Raw genomic sequence first — 13,673 nt, forward strand, 5'->3', positions numbered from 1 at the left:
TAGATTTAAGTAGATCTACTTGCTTTATTATCTTGAGTAAGTAAATTAACTTCTCCAAGTCTCAGGTTCCTCTTACTTTCCTTCCAGGGTAAAGATAATATATAAAAAGAACCTGCAATAATATCATAGTATATATTCAGTATATAACTCATAGTATATATTCAGTAAAACTACTGTTATTATTATAATAAAATCAAAATTTTGTATAGAAACATGTGGATGGCTTTCCCAGGTCACATCACCCAACCAAAACTTTAAATAAAGCAACATCACTCCGATTCTCTGTTGGATTCCTTGGCATCCATCTCCTATCCTCCCACCTGTCCATGCTCCAATCCAGTCAGTTCACCCATCCACCCTCCCACTCACCCCTCTAACCTTTCTCTCTTCTAAAACTGGAACTGTTATGAGTTGGAATTTAATATTCAGAAGCCTTAAGATTGCCTAGTAGCCATCCACCACAGCAAGCTATAGATTAGAAATTTACTCCAAAATAAAGTTAGGCTAAAATCCATATAAAATTTTCTCCTCAAAAAGTTGCTTCAACTGTATAACAATCACAGGGATGCTACATATTTCTGGTTGGCTGGGGAGGTGAACAGTGGAAGGCCGGTCTTCATGTCAGCTCTAACCACCATATTGAATATTGATGAGAAATCTTCCTATACTTTTGCATGTGCTATTACCTCAACTTGGGATTTCTTTCCCTGCTTTATCTGATAACTGTAAGGCCTATTTCATATTTTTACTCTCCTTTGAATCTCCCAGCACCCCCAGACAACTGATCACCCCCCCCACTGCCAATTTGTACCTTGTGCACACCTCTGCATAGCACTTCCCATAATAAACTGCTAGTGCTTATTTACACATCTCTATATTTGATGTATATATATTTTAATCTGACACCTAACTCAGTTGGGCACATGGGGTGCTTGATACATGATGAATTAATCTAGAATTTTCAGAGGAAGCCCAAGCCCTTTGCTCCCAACTTCACCCCGTGAAGGCTCAGTCTGAGGTTTCCCTCTTCAGTTATAATCAGCAGCTCCACCCATCCTTCCCTCCTCTTACCAGAGCTCCTGTGAACCCAGCTCACTGTGTGGGGCAGCGGCACGTCACCCAAATCTCATCCACCCATTCCCATACTCCTGTTCTGTCCTGGACCCTCTCAGACCTGTCCTAGCATTTTAAAGGTATGAACAGAGAAAGACAAAGAAGTGAAAGAAAAGGGAGAGAGAGTTTCAGAAAGAAAAGCATGGTCAACAATGACAAATGTAGCACGAGGTAAAAGAGCTGTTGAAGTGCCTAACGTATTGTGCCCTACCATGCTGTAGTCTCAAGCAAGATGTAAAGGGTAAAAAAACAACAAGGCAGATGAGTCCCTTGTCATTCTGGACCTTGCATCCTATCATGCCACACACAACAAATGAATAAATAAACAATGCAATCACAGCTCATAATTGCGACAAAGGAAGAAAATAGGGAGATGACAAAAATGTTGCCCATAATAGTAAGCAGCTATTTATAATTAATCCTAAATTACTGCTCTGTGTCAAGGCTTGTTCTAAAGACTAGTGTATAATTTCATTTCATCCTTATAACAGCCATAGGGGAGAGGTACAATTATTTCCTCCCTTACAGACAAGAAACTGAACCACACAGAGGTTAAGTGGTGTTCCCAAGGTCACACACCATGTGTTGTTCAGGAAAGGTCTCTCTGAGAGTCGATATCTGAGCCAAGACCTGAGGGATAAGAATGAACCATCCATGTGAGAGCTGGGGGAGAGAATCTGGGGCTATGGGAAGAACAAGTACCCAGGCCTGGAAATGGACAAGGGTTTGTGGGGTTTGAATTATAAAAAGGAGGTTGGTGGGGTTGGATGAGCCGGAGCGAGTGGGGAGAGTGCAGGAGATGAGCCTGAGGGGGAGCAGGGGCTGGAACACGGGCTGGCAAGCCTCATGAGGAGATAGCTGACGCGGCCAGTGTGGCTTGAGCAGTTGCAGTGGAGCCGTGGTAGCAGAAGGCAGGCTTAGCTGGTTGAGGAGAGAATGGGAGGTACACAGGTGGAGGCAAATATTCAAAACTGAATAAAGAAAACTAGCTTTAGAAAGGGGAGAGAGGATGGTGATGAGAGGCAAGGCGTGGGACTGACCAACTTTAAATACATTTAAATGCTGTAGAGAATGAAGTGAAGACAGAGGAGAGAGGAGGGGTGATTTCCTGAGCAAGGTCTGAGCGTACACCAAAGGGCTGGGATTCAGGGCCCAGTGGGGGGGTTAGGTTCAGATAGGGTGAGGCAGAGTGATTACAGTGTGGTGGAAGTGATGCAAGGAAGGATGAGTTGGACACACATGAGCCAATGGGTGGAATGGAAGAAAGCTGGAGAGTTCTTGTCTCATTCTTCAGTTCTCTCTGTGAAGTTGGTTCCCCAAACACTGTATCCAACTCACCTATTGAATACTCATGCCCACACTTTACTGCAGTTAGGGCTGAGACTCTTACTTCTCTTGGACCTCATCCTGGGCTTGCCTGCCCACACCCAAGTCAAGCTCTTTATGTGGCTCACTGCTCCCTGTCCCTTCCCTGCTGACCAAGAGGTGTTCAGTACAACGTAATGCTTTGTGCTTGTTTTCCTGAGACCTAGTAATACCTAAACTCTTAAAATGGCAGTAATATATGCTCAAAAATTAAAAATAATACATGAGAATTGATCTCCCTATCAAGGAATTTTATAACAAATGGCTCACTATATATGCAAACCTCACCCCATGAGATGACGCCAAAGGAATTTCATAGCTCCTTTATCAAGGAAACATTTCTGTAGAGGGTGGAGTGCAATCCTCTGAAGAGTCTCTTCTGGCATCATTGATATTGTCAACCTATATTTCACGTAGACTGAATGGGATCATGGATTCTGACAGATATAAAATTCCACGGGTGCAAGACATTAGTGAACATGTTCAATAAAGCTCATATGATGAAATGACATGTTCATTCAAAAACACCTGACCACAGCTTACCCATCTCCTTTGAGAAAACTGTAATGGTTGTGTTCCTCTCCATCCATAATCAACATAACAAGGTCAATCCATATAGAAAAGGATGAGTTACTTGCATCAATCAAAATGTGTTTTATATACAGTTTACTCACTTTTGAGAAGTAAAATCTCTCCTCTTACGAAAAGGCTGAAATTGTAGACTTGTAACAATTATATAAGAAAACTTTCTCAAACTTTCAGCTGTAAGATGAATAAGGTCTGAGGCTCTAAGGTATAATAGTGATTATAGTTGATAATACTGCAATGTATAATTGAAATTTGCTAAGAGAATAGAACTTAATTGTTCTTACCAAAAAAAAAAAAAAAAAGATAAATATGTGAAGTGATGGATGGGAGGAATTAACTAGAATAGATGGGAGGAATCTTTTCACAATGTATATACATTTTAAATCCTCATGATGCACACTTTAAATACCTTACAATTATTTGTCAAGTATATCTCAGTAAAACTGAAGAAAAAGTCAAATGATTTGTAAGTATCCTTCCCCCCCACCCCTAATTTTTTTTCTTCTTCAGCAGCAAGCAATAACAACAACAAAAAGCAACTAAAAGTGGTTGAATAATGAAGGGGCTAATTTTTACGTAATAAAATGTCTCATGTAAGGCTGTGGAGAGCTGGTACATGAACTCCCTGATTCCATCAAGAACCCAGGGGGCAGGGGCTTCCCTAGTGGCGCAGTGGTTGAGAGTCTGCCTGCCGATGCAGGGGACGCGGGTTCGTGCCCAGGTCCAGGAAGATGCCATGTGCCACGGAGTGGCTGGGCCCGTGAGCCATGGCCACTGAGCCTGCGTGTCTGGAGCCTGTGCTCCTCAACGGAAGAGGCCAAAACAGTGAGAGGCCCGCGTACCGCAAAAAAAAAAAAAAAAAAAAAAGAACCCAGAGGCGGTCCTCCTCCTCCTGCCCCACCATTCTTGGCAGGTGGATTTTCCCCGCATGGTCATGAGATGGCTGCTGTACCACCTCATTACTCATCTCCCTTCGGAACCGGAGCAGCTTAGTTTATTCCTTTTAAAATGCTGTTTCCAAGTTTCATCCAACGACTTACATCTTACTGGCTAGAATTGGGTCATATGGTCAGCTCTAGTGGAAAGATTGTTGGAAAGGTGAGTATTCTAACTTTCAAGCCACTGTGTAGAAAAAAGCAAGAACGAAAGATTGTGAATGGCTTTAAGCTGCCTTGTCTGCCTCTGTGGGCAAGGAGATGAGAAAGGAAGTTTATTAAAAAAATATTACTAGGCCATCCAAATATTCTAAATCACAGGAACAGAACATTTCCTTAGCAAATATTGACTTTTATAAGTGTTACTGTTTAGCAGTACAAGGCAGATTTTATTGATTTAGAGAGTCAATGTAACAGTCATTACTTACTACTGAGATGGTTTCTCAATATGCTAAGGTCCTATTATGATTTGACCTTCAGCTGAGTTCGATTTTTCAAATGCTTTTATTTAAACCCTGGACACTTCTAGACACTCAGCCTTCAGGACAGCACAGATCTCAGCCCCATTATTCCCATTCCAAGCTGTCTCAGGAAAAATAAAAAGGTTTGTCTAATTCTCTTAAGTATCAACTAGATAGGGAAGCAAGATGCTAAATGGGCTCATTTATAAAGTGATTCTACATATTAGAGTCACCTAAGAACCTCTTAAGAAATTCTGATAAACTGATTTTTTAAGACCTCTCTAGATAATTCTAATGTGCAGCTAATGCTGGGTACTGCTGCATTAGGACAAAGAAGGGAAAAAAACAGAAATAGCATGGAAAACCATGAACAAGTTATTGAACCTCTATAGGCTGTTTTCTCATCTGTTGATTAAATTAGTTAATTCATGTAAACATGTAGTTTCATGCATGGCATAGAGCAAACTCTTAGATATTATTACTGTTTTGTTGATGTTAATATATTTTTGATGGAGTTTTTCCAAGGCAGGCAATAATATATAAGAGCATAGATCTTGAAGACAGCAAAATTTGGTACTTAAATCCCAGTTCGGCCACTTACTAGTTAATTTGACATTAAGCAGGTAAGCCATTTGATCTGATTCTCAGTTTTCTCATCTATTAAATGTGAATAATATCCATCTCTCAGGTTGTGCCTATTAGAAGATACTATGTATGCTAAAGCATAATTTTCAAAAGAGTAAAATCATGACTCATATAAATATAAAATGGACATGTATCAAAGATTTTATTCAACTCTTCAGTTACTCAGGGAACCAATAAGATGGTAAGACCTGTTCAAATGAGAATCTGACTTAACAAAGTTTTATAATTTACCAGTCAAATTGCACTTGCCTTGTTATGAACAGGAATTATTTGCATTGGTATTTGTTTTTTGCAATTTAACAGCTACCCCTATGGAACTGTAAAATAATCTAGCAAAAGAAAGTCAATTGAAGGTACATATTCCTGGAATCAGATAATGCCCTGAGGGTCGCCTGGCCAATACCCAGCACTCCACTGAAAGACACCAGTAATTCTCTTTGCTCACTTCCAAGTCCTGACATGTAGACAAAGTGCCTGGCAGGGTGTACCTGCCATGCAGTAAGTCCTGATTAAATGGTGGCTCCAGTTCTTGTTATTCTTGAGTCATGATTATTTACCTAGAAAACCCAAGCAAGTCAACTAAATGTATTAAGACAGATTTATCATTGCTATGACACTATGCATTTGTGCTTTACATTCCTCCCTCTACTGTAAACATAGCAATGATAGATTTTTTATGTAAAGAAAAATCATAGTCACATTCAAAAGCAGGATAAGAGAGAACATGCAGCAATATGCAGGAGCCGATGCCTCAGGCAGCCCAGCGTTGGACTTGTGTGGGGTGACAGAGCATGGCTCCCTTCCTAAAGCTGGAGGCAAGGACAGTCTTATCCTTTTCCAGCTCAATGACTAGATCTCCAATTATCTCCAGTCACAGAGTGAGGGACAAGAGCTCAAGCTACAAGTAAGACCATATCCTGGGCTAGAGATGGCGGGGGAAGAAAGGGTGCAGGCAACCAAAAAACTGATAAACATGGAAGCTTGGAGGGGAGGAGGATGAAACACCCACACAAGATAAACCTTCAGCTAAAATTTCAAAGAAAATTAGGAAAATTAACACTAAGAAACACAGCAAATAAACTTAACAACCAGAACATTAATAATTAACAAAGAATATGATGCAGCCATTAATCGTGGAAGACTATTTAACAATGTGAAAATATTCACGTGAGAAAAACGTGTTAAGGGAAGATAAATGTTTTAAAGACTGGTTTGCTTGTTGGCCATTCGCTTGTGGTTGCATTTCCACATTTCTATGCTTCCCACCCCCCTCCGGAAACACCCCGCCACTGCAGGAAGCCAGAAGTCTGTATACACCAGTCTTTTCCATATTTCCTGGCAGAGTGGAAATGTGGAGGATTTCCCTTCTTCTGGAGGTAGCTCCCACAAACAGCAGCAGCAGGTAAGCCTGAGCCCCTGACAAGCAACAGGGTTTGAACAGGAGGGTTCCTAGAATCCTGTAACATCGGCAGGATGTTTTGTTTCATTTAATTTTTAATTTTAACTACATTTTATTTCCATCCAGGTCAAGGGACAATTGAGAAAAAGGTTCTATCCTAAATACATAACCAAGGAAGCGTAGAGGGGCTCTCGATGCCATTGTTTTGAAGTTAGCCTAACAGTCATCATGATTGAAACATAACCCCGATGGCTTGCACAAGCGGAATAAAATGCTTCGCATTGTAGGATGTTATAAAGGCTGCTTAGCTTCAGTTCCAATGCTGCACAACTCCCTGCTCCCTGTACGTCAGCCGCAGTGGGGTTCCAGCAGCCTCAAGGCATGTGATTGTGGCTGGGGTCTGGGCAGCAGCATCTTCCTTCCTGCTTCTCCCGTCTTAGGCGTGGCAGTGGCTGCCAGCAGTTACTATTCTTTAGGTAAACTTAACACCTTCCTTTTTTTGCTCCTCCAATCTTTCCAACCACTCTTCTGTACTGTATTCCCTCTACTGGTCCTCACTGCCTGAGTGGACAATGAATGACAGAGTTGGCTTCACCAGCAGAATACAGATGGCATTCAGCAGTGTCATAAGTGCTGAAAAATTGGAGAAGCAATGATACTTGAGGAACTGTGAATGCCAGCAGGAACTGACCTTTTTTTCATTTTTTTTTTGGCCACACCTCACAGCATGTGGGAACTTCCCTGACCAGGGATCAAACCCGCAGCCCCTGCAGTGGAAGCATGGAGTCTTAACTGCTGGACCACCAGGGAACTATTATGCTAAAGAAGTAAGCAACTTACACAGTACAACTGCTCTAGCATATCTACAGAAAGGAGGCCGGTTTTATCTGGTTAGTAGGATTACAGGTGATTTTTATGTGGTGAGAAGATCACAAATGCTGGAACCAGCCTATCTACAGACTCAAATCCCAGCCCTGCCACTTCCTAAGTGTGTAGCCTTGGGCAGGACTTTTAACCTCTCTGCCTGGTTTCTCCAAATGCAAAGTGGTTGTGGTTGATATAATATCTCAAAAAGTTATTTGAAGAAAAAAAGTGGGTTAATGAAGTTGAAGAACATAGAAGAGAGCCTGACATATAGTATTATATAAGTGAATTTTAGAAATTATTTTTTTTAATTTTCTTTATTTCCCAATTTAAAAAAAGGATATGTAATTGACCAGAAAACATGTCATATGTAAAAAGAAAAATGTGACATTCATAGAAAGTAAATATAAATGATCTTAAAGTTATTGTTAAATTTGTAATTTTTACCGTGTCACAGAGCTGTAGCAGCGACCCTGGAAGACTGTGGGAGGGGACTGCACAAGGGTGTGAAGGAGGCGGGGATCATTGTGGGCCATCTTGGAGACTGGCCACCGCAATCTGGAATATGAAGACCACTGTCATGCTTATTGCCAAATTAATTTTTTCCTTGAGTCAGTTAGTAATGCATGCAGCTAGGAGTAATAGGAGTCCCAGCCAATGGTGATTTAAACAAGGAAGGGGTTTCTTTATTTCACATCACAAGAAGTCCCACAGTAGGCAGTCCGTAGCTAGTATGGTGGTCCAGGATACCTTCAAGGACCCAGGCTCCTGGCTTTTAGCTTTATCGCCCTTAGTGATGACAGCAGCACTTCCAGAGCCCTTTGGCAGAAAGAGACCATGTGGCACCAGCAGCCTTCCTTCCCTTTACACCTCATTGGCCATAATCCCATCACGCAACTTCTAGCTGTAAGGCAAGCTGGGTCATTGAGTTTTTAGATATTCTAGCCTCTATAGTAGATGAAGGCAAGAAAAGCCAGGGAAACTGTACTGATGGAGGTCACACGTTTCTAGCATGTTTCCTAAGTTCAGATTTTGAATGCTGCATTTTCTTTAGATAACGAGGCAAAAAATTATAGGAGCTACATTATGACATAAAAGAAGCACAGGGCCTTACATGTAACAGGTTCTATTAATTATTTCTTGAGTGAATATGTTATATAAGCATTAACCCTATACAAGCTTTTCCTGAAATGACTTTGTATTCTATTTCCATTCATTTTACTAGGAAGTAAAAAAACACACTAATTTTATGTAGTCTACTTTTCTCTTAATTTTAGGACTTTATTTCAGGCTTTGATCTGTGCATGAAAGGCTAAGCCCAGCTACACTTCAGCTCTATGCTTCCCCGCCACTCCCGGGCTTCCAAATCTTTTCTGCTACCCTACAGCCTTGTTCTCAGATATAAGTTCTTTTTCTATAATTGTTCTTTTTGGTCCAGAATTTTCTTTCTTAAATAACATAAAAATAAAAGTGATAAGGCAAGATGATTAAATATATTCCCTTCAGGAAAAAAAAATGTTAGAAGAAACTAACTTTGTAAATAGACAACCAGAAAAACAAACTGCATTCTGAAAATACCATGAAAGGCCAACATAGCATTTTTGTACTTCAAAAAAATGTCTTCTACTTTCATACCAAAATTGACTTTAAAATTGAAGCTGTTAAAAATACACACTTAATTTAGTAGCTTTTAATTCACAGAGCTTTTTCATGGGTGGGGTGCAAAGTGGTGAGTTGAATTTTGCCACAGAGGAATATACTGCCTGTGTACAAGTCAGGCTGTTTACTAAGAATAGACTGTGGGCAGCTGGATAATTAAAAAGTGCTTCGCATAATTGAAGTTCTGGTGAGGAAGTGATTAAAGTCATGGCCTTGCCTGCTGGGTGTATACAAACTACTTTAAAACTTAGATACTGGAATGTATGGCCTTAAAAGGATTGCATTAAGATGAAAAACATGTAAAAGGCCACTAATAAACCATACTTTCAGTTTTAAATAGAATTTGAATCACTAAAATTTTACACTGATTTTACATGAATAGTGAAACTTGCTACACCTATTAGAAATATAGAAAAACATCTTTTTAAAAAGGGTAGCTTATGCGCTTACTCAAAACAAAGGAAATTGCAGAAAAATTTTTACTTAGCCATTTCAGCATTAACATTTTAAATATTATTCAGTAATCTCTAGCTTTGTGAGTTACTAAAGTTTAAAAGTACTGAAAATTAATTTTTTTTACTTATAAAAGAACCAGATACTGTTTCTTTCTTAGACTAAATTACCTAAAGAATTAGGCTATCTTTTAACAGTTAAACAGTATGATTAGGCAACTATTATCAGTGGCTACTTTGGGCAGTGAAATCTGGGATGAGAAGCAGCTGAAGTAATACTTTTCGCATCATATTCTTCAGTACCCTCTGAATTTGTTTTTAAACAAACATATTATCTTCATAATTAAATTATTAATGATAAAATTAAGTTAAAAACTGTGTGAGACCAATAATCACTGAAGAAACTGAAAAAGAAGTCATGAAAAAGAATTACCTTGGGCTTCTCTGGTGGCGCAGTGGTTGAGAATCTGCCTGCTAATGCAGGGGACACGGGTTCGAGCCCTGGTCTGGGAAGATCCCACATGCCGCAGAGCAACTAGGCCCGTGAGCCACAACTACTGAGCCTGCGCATCTGGAGCCTGTGCTCTGCAACAAGAGAGGCCACGATAGTGAGAGGCCCGCGCACCGCGATGAAGAGTGGCCCCTGCTTGCCACAACTAGAGAAAGCCCTTGCACAGAAACGAAGACCCAACACAGCCAAAAGTAAATAAATAAATTAAAAAAAAAAAAAAGAATTACCTTGACTGAAACTTGAAAAGGATCTTCATATATAAGCACATGTTTCAAAACAGTAAGGCCCAACCTAGATCTAGAATTATCTTAAGAACAAACAGAAAAACTGAAATGATTACATGTTATTTTATGTTACAGTTTTTTTTTAAATCTATCCTAAAAATAAAGAAACCCCAAATTCCTTCTTACTAACAGTTTACCTGTTAACAAAAGGAAAGAGCATTTTCCTCACCTTTTTCATAGTAATTTTGAAGTCTCATTAACATGCTTTTATTATGAGACTCAGGGTTTCCAGGCTAGGTGTGGACCCTATGAAGTCAGTTAAAGATTAAAAAATTAATTTAACTGATTATTTTACAACATTAAGTTTTATTTTTAAAGTAATTTTATATTGCACTATTATAAGACCAATAAATGATGGAGTTTACAATCCCGGACTAAATTATCAAGGATTGAGAAGGGGAGAGGACGGGAAAAGTAGCAAATTCCTTGTTTCCATGAAAAGTCACTGAAACAAAATAAAACAAATGGAATAGGCACAATTTATCAGACAAATATGAAGAAAAAAGTATGCAGAGGTACATATTTATACCATCTAATTATAATTCAAGGCAAAAAAAGAATAAAATAAGACAATGAAGCCTATTTAAATAGTATAATTTGTAATAAAGACATAAGTCATCAACCTTGTGGCTATCCTGAAAGGATTAGAAAGTGAATGACCTTGGCCATCATTTAACAGGCGTAGACAATATCCAAATAACAACATTAAATTACATAGAACAAAAATATTTCATGCAGAAGGAAAAATGGACAGAAGTACATATGCAGTAGAAGACTTTAGTGTACATCAGCATTACTCTATGACAGATAAAATGGACAAAATAAGGAAGATTTAGAAAATTAATAATGAAGTAAAAAAGATACTTAATGAATTCCCAACAGCAGAAATTACAAAGACCATATTTTTACTCTAATATAAAAATGAAAGCACGGAAATCTTTAAGAACACGTATATGAAATAAGAAAAATACAAACAAGCCAAAAAATGCAAACCAGGCACACACACACACACCTACACACCTCACTCACTAGTACAGGAAATGGCCAGATATAAATTGAAAGCGTTAGAGTCTTTCATTACTTAAACAGAATAAAAATAAATTACTGCAATGGGTTAAAATAGACATATATATACATATATAATCTGTCTGTAAGAATATACTGAAGAACCCAAAACCTTATTTGTCACTTCTGGAGGCTGCTAGGCACTCACTCATTATTCTAAAACTTGAATCAAGCATTTCAGCTTTCTGTGTCAGGAAAATTAAATAGTTGATGAGATAAAGTATTTTTTTAATAGAAAAGGTGTAACGAATAAATGCAGAATAATAATAAAATTAGAAAATCACCATATTAAGATTTTCTAATAAAATAATGGACTTGTCAGTGATCATCAATGGCTGCTTAAAAGCATTCAATAAAAAGTTGATGTAATTCTTTTTTAATGAATGAATCAGTCTGACATCATCTGAATCCACTGATCCATTTTAATGTTAATAATAGTAGAACCACCAGATATTACATTGCTCCTAATGTGATGCAATTGAAAGCATACAGCACCACCAATGAAGTGCTCTTGCCAAAAAGACTGAAAGCTGAATTCAATCAAGATTTTGGACCTAGCTACTGGTTTACAGGAAAGACAGGAGATGGAGAAACATGTTAAATAATGTCATGAGGATATAATCAGCCAAGTACAGACTGTAAGAAATTCTCTAGGGCAAATGACCCAATGTATTCCATAAATAAATGCAAATGTTCCATAAATAAATGAAAAATAAAGGAAGGGAAACTGTTATAGACTTAGGAGACATGCCCACCAAATACAATGTGTGGATTTTGTCTGTATCCTGATATAAATAAGTCATTTGTAAAAAGACATTTTAAACACAAATGATACTTAACAAAAGTACAGTGTTAAATAGTAATACTGCTAATTACAATCTTATACTGCCTATTTAGAAAAGGCAAGAGTATCAGCTGGAAAACTAACAGAATTAATTAGTAATGTGACTAAAAACAATATAAAAATTATTACTAATAGTATTCGTATATACTATTTGTCAGTAGTTAGAAGCTAACAATTCTTAATAGCTACACAAAAACTCCAAATACTTAGAAATAATTTTACAGGGAAATATGTGTAAGCAGTTTGAAGAAAACTACAAAACTTATACTGATAGATACAAATACTTAAATTAATTGGGAACTAGCGTTAAGAAACTCCATTTTATACTCTCTCCCATTGCCTTAATAATCATTAAACATTAAATGTGCTCCATCTTACCATACACCTCATTCTTTACTCTTATCAATCCATTAATCAATAACATATGATAGGTAACTTATTCATTTCTTTTAGTAAAAATGTCTCCCTTTACTTGGGAACCCAAAATCATTAACTGAAGTAAATGGTTACAGAATTGCCTCATTATTAGCAGTTGGACAGAGAATCATAACTGGATCCTTTTGCCTTTAACGATTTGGGGTTTGCTAATCTATTTCTGAACTATTTATTAGGAAGTTATTGCAGCCTATGGAGGCCAAAGTCTTCATTATTTCCTATGGCCTAGATTCATTAAACATAGTTCTGCTTGGCTAATGCTCACAACTAACATACACATAGCAGCCCATCATTTATAATGCTCCCACCATCAGCACCAACCCCATGACTGTAAATCAGCTTAGGGAATCTTGTTGTCCTAGCCATTCCAGTTACCCCCAACTGAGCATTTACAGCGAATTACTGTCTCATTATAATCTACTTATAGCAGGAATTAATGCCATAATCATAGGCTATTGCTCTCTTTACATATTTATCACCCCATAAAAGGACATCACATTGAATCAATTAAACTCTAATGTGTGAATACATTCTAATAATCTTGCACATCATCAGCTATCACAGTAAACTCTCAATTTATTATTGGTTCAATTATTTATAAATTAAATAAAACATTTGTGACTAGACATAAGCTTACATTTTTAATAAAGCAAGAGGTTTTCTGAGAACTGTAGAGAGAACCTGCAATTATCAATTGTAAAATACTAAAAAAGTTCTCCACAGACTTAGAATTTAAAAAGTTAATAAAATTACAAATAAGTGTAAAACTCAACCATACATATTATTTTGCTTCAATCATTTTCCCATTGCAAATGATAACTTTACCCCAGCTATTTCAAAGCCAAACCACACTGCACACCATACAATGTAAACTGTGTGTTCCCCTGGAAGAGAAAAAAATATGGGAACTTCCCTGGTGGCACAGTGGATAAGACTACGCACTCCCAATGCAGGGGGCCTGGGGTTCGACCCCTGGTCTGGGAACTAGATCCCTCATGCATGCCACAACTAAGAGTTCACATGCCACAACTAAGGAGCCCACAAGCACAACTA

Source organism: Mesoplodon mirus (genome assembly GCF_964341445.2).
Source record: "Mesoplodon mirus genome assembly, chromosome: 3".
Lineage (NCBI taxonomy): Eukaryota > Metazoa > Chordata > Mammalia > Artiodactyla > Ziphiidae > Mesoplodon > Mesoplodon mirus.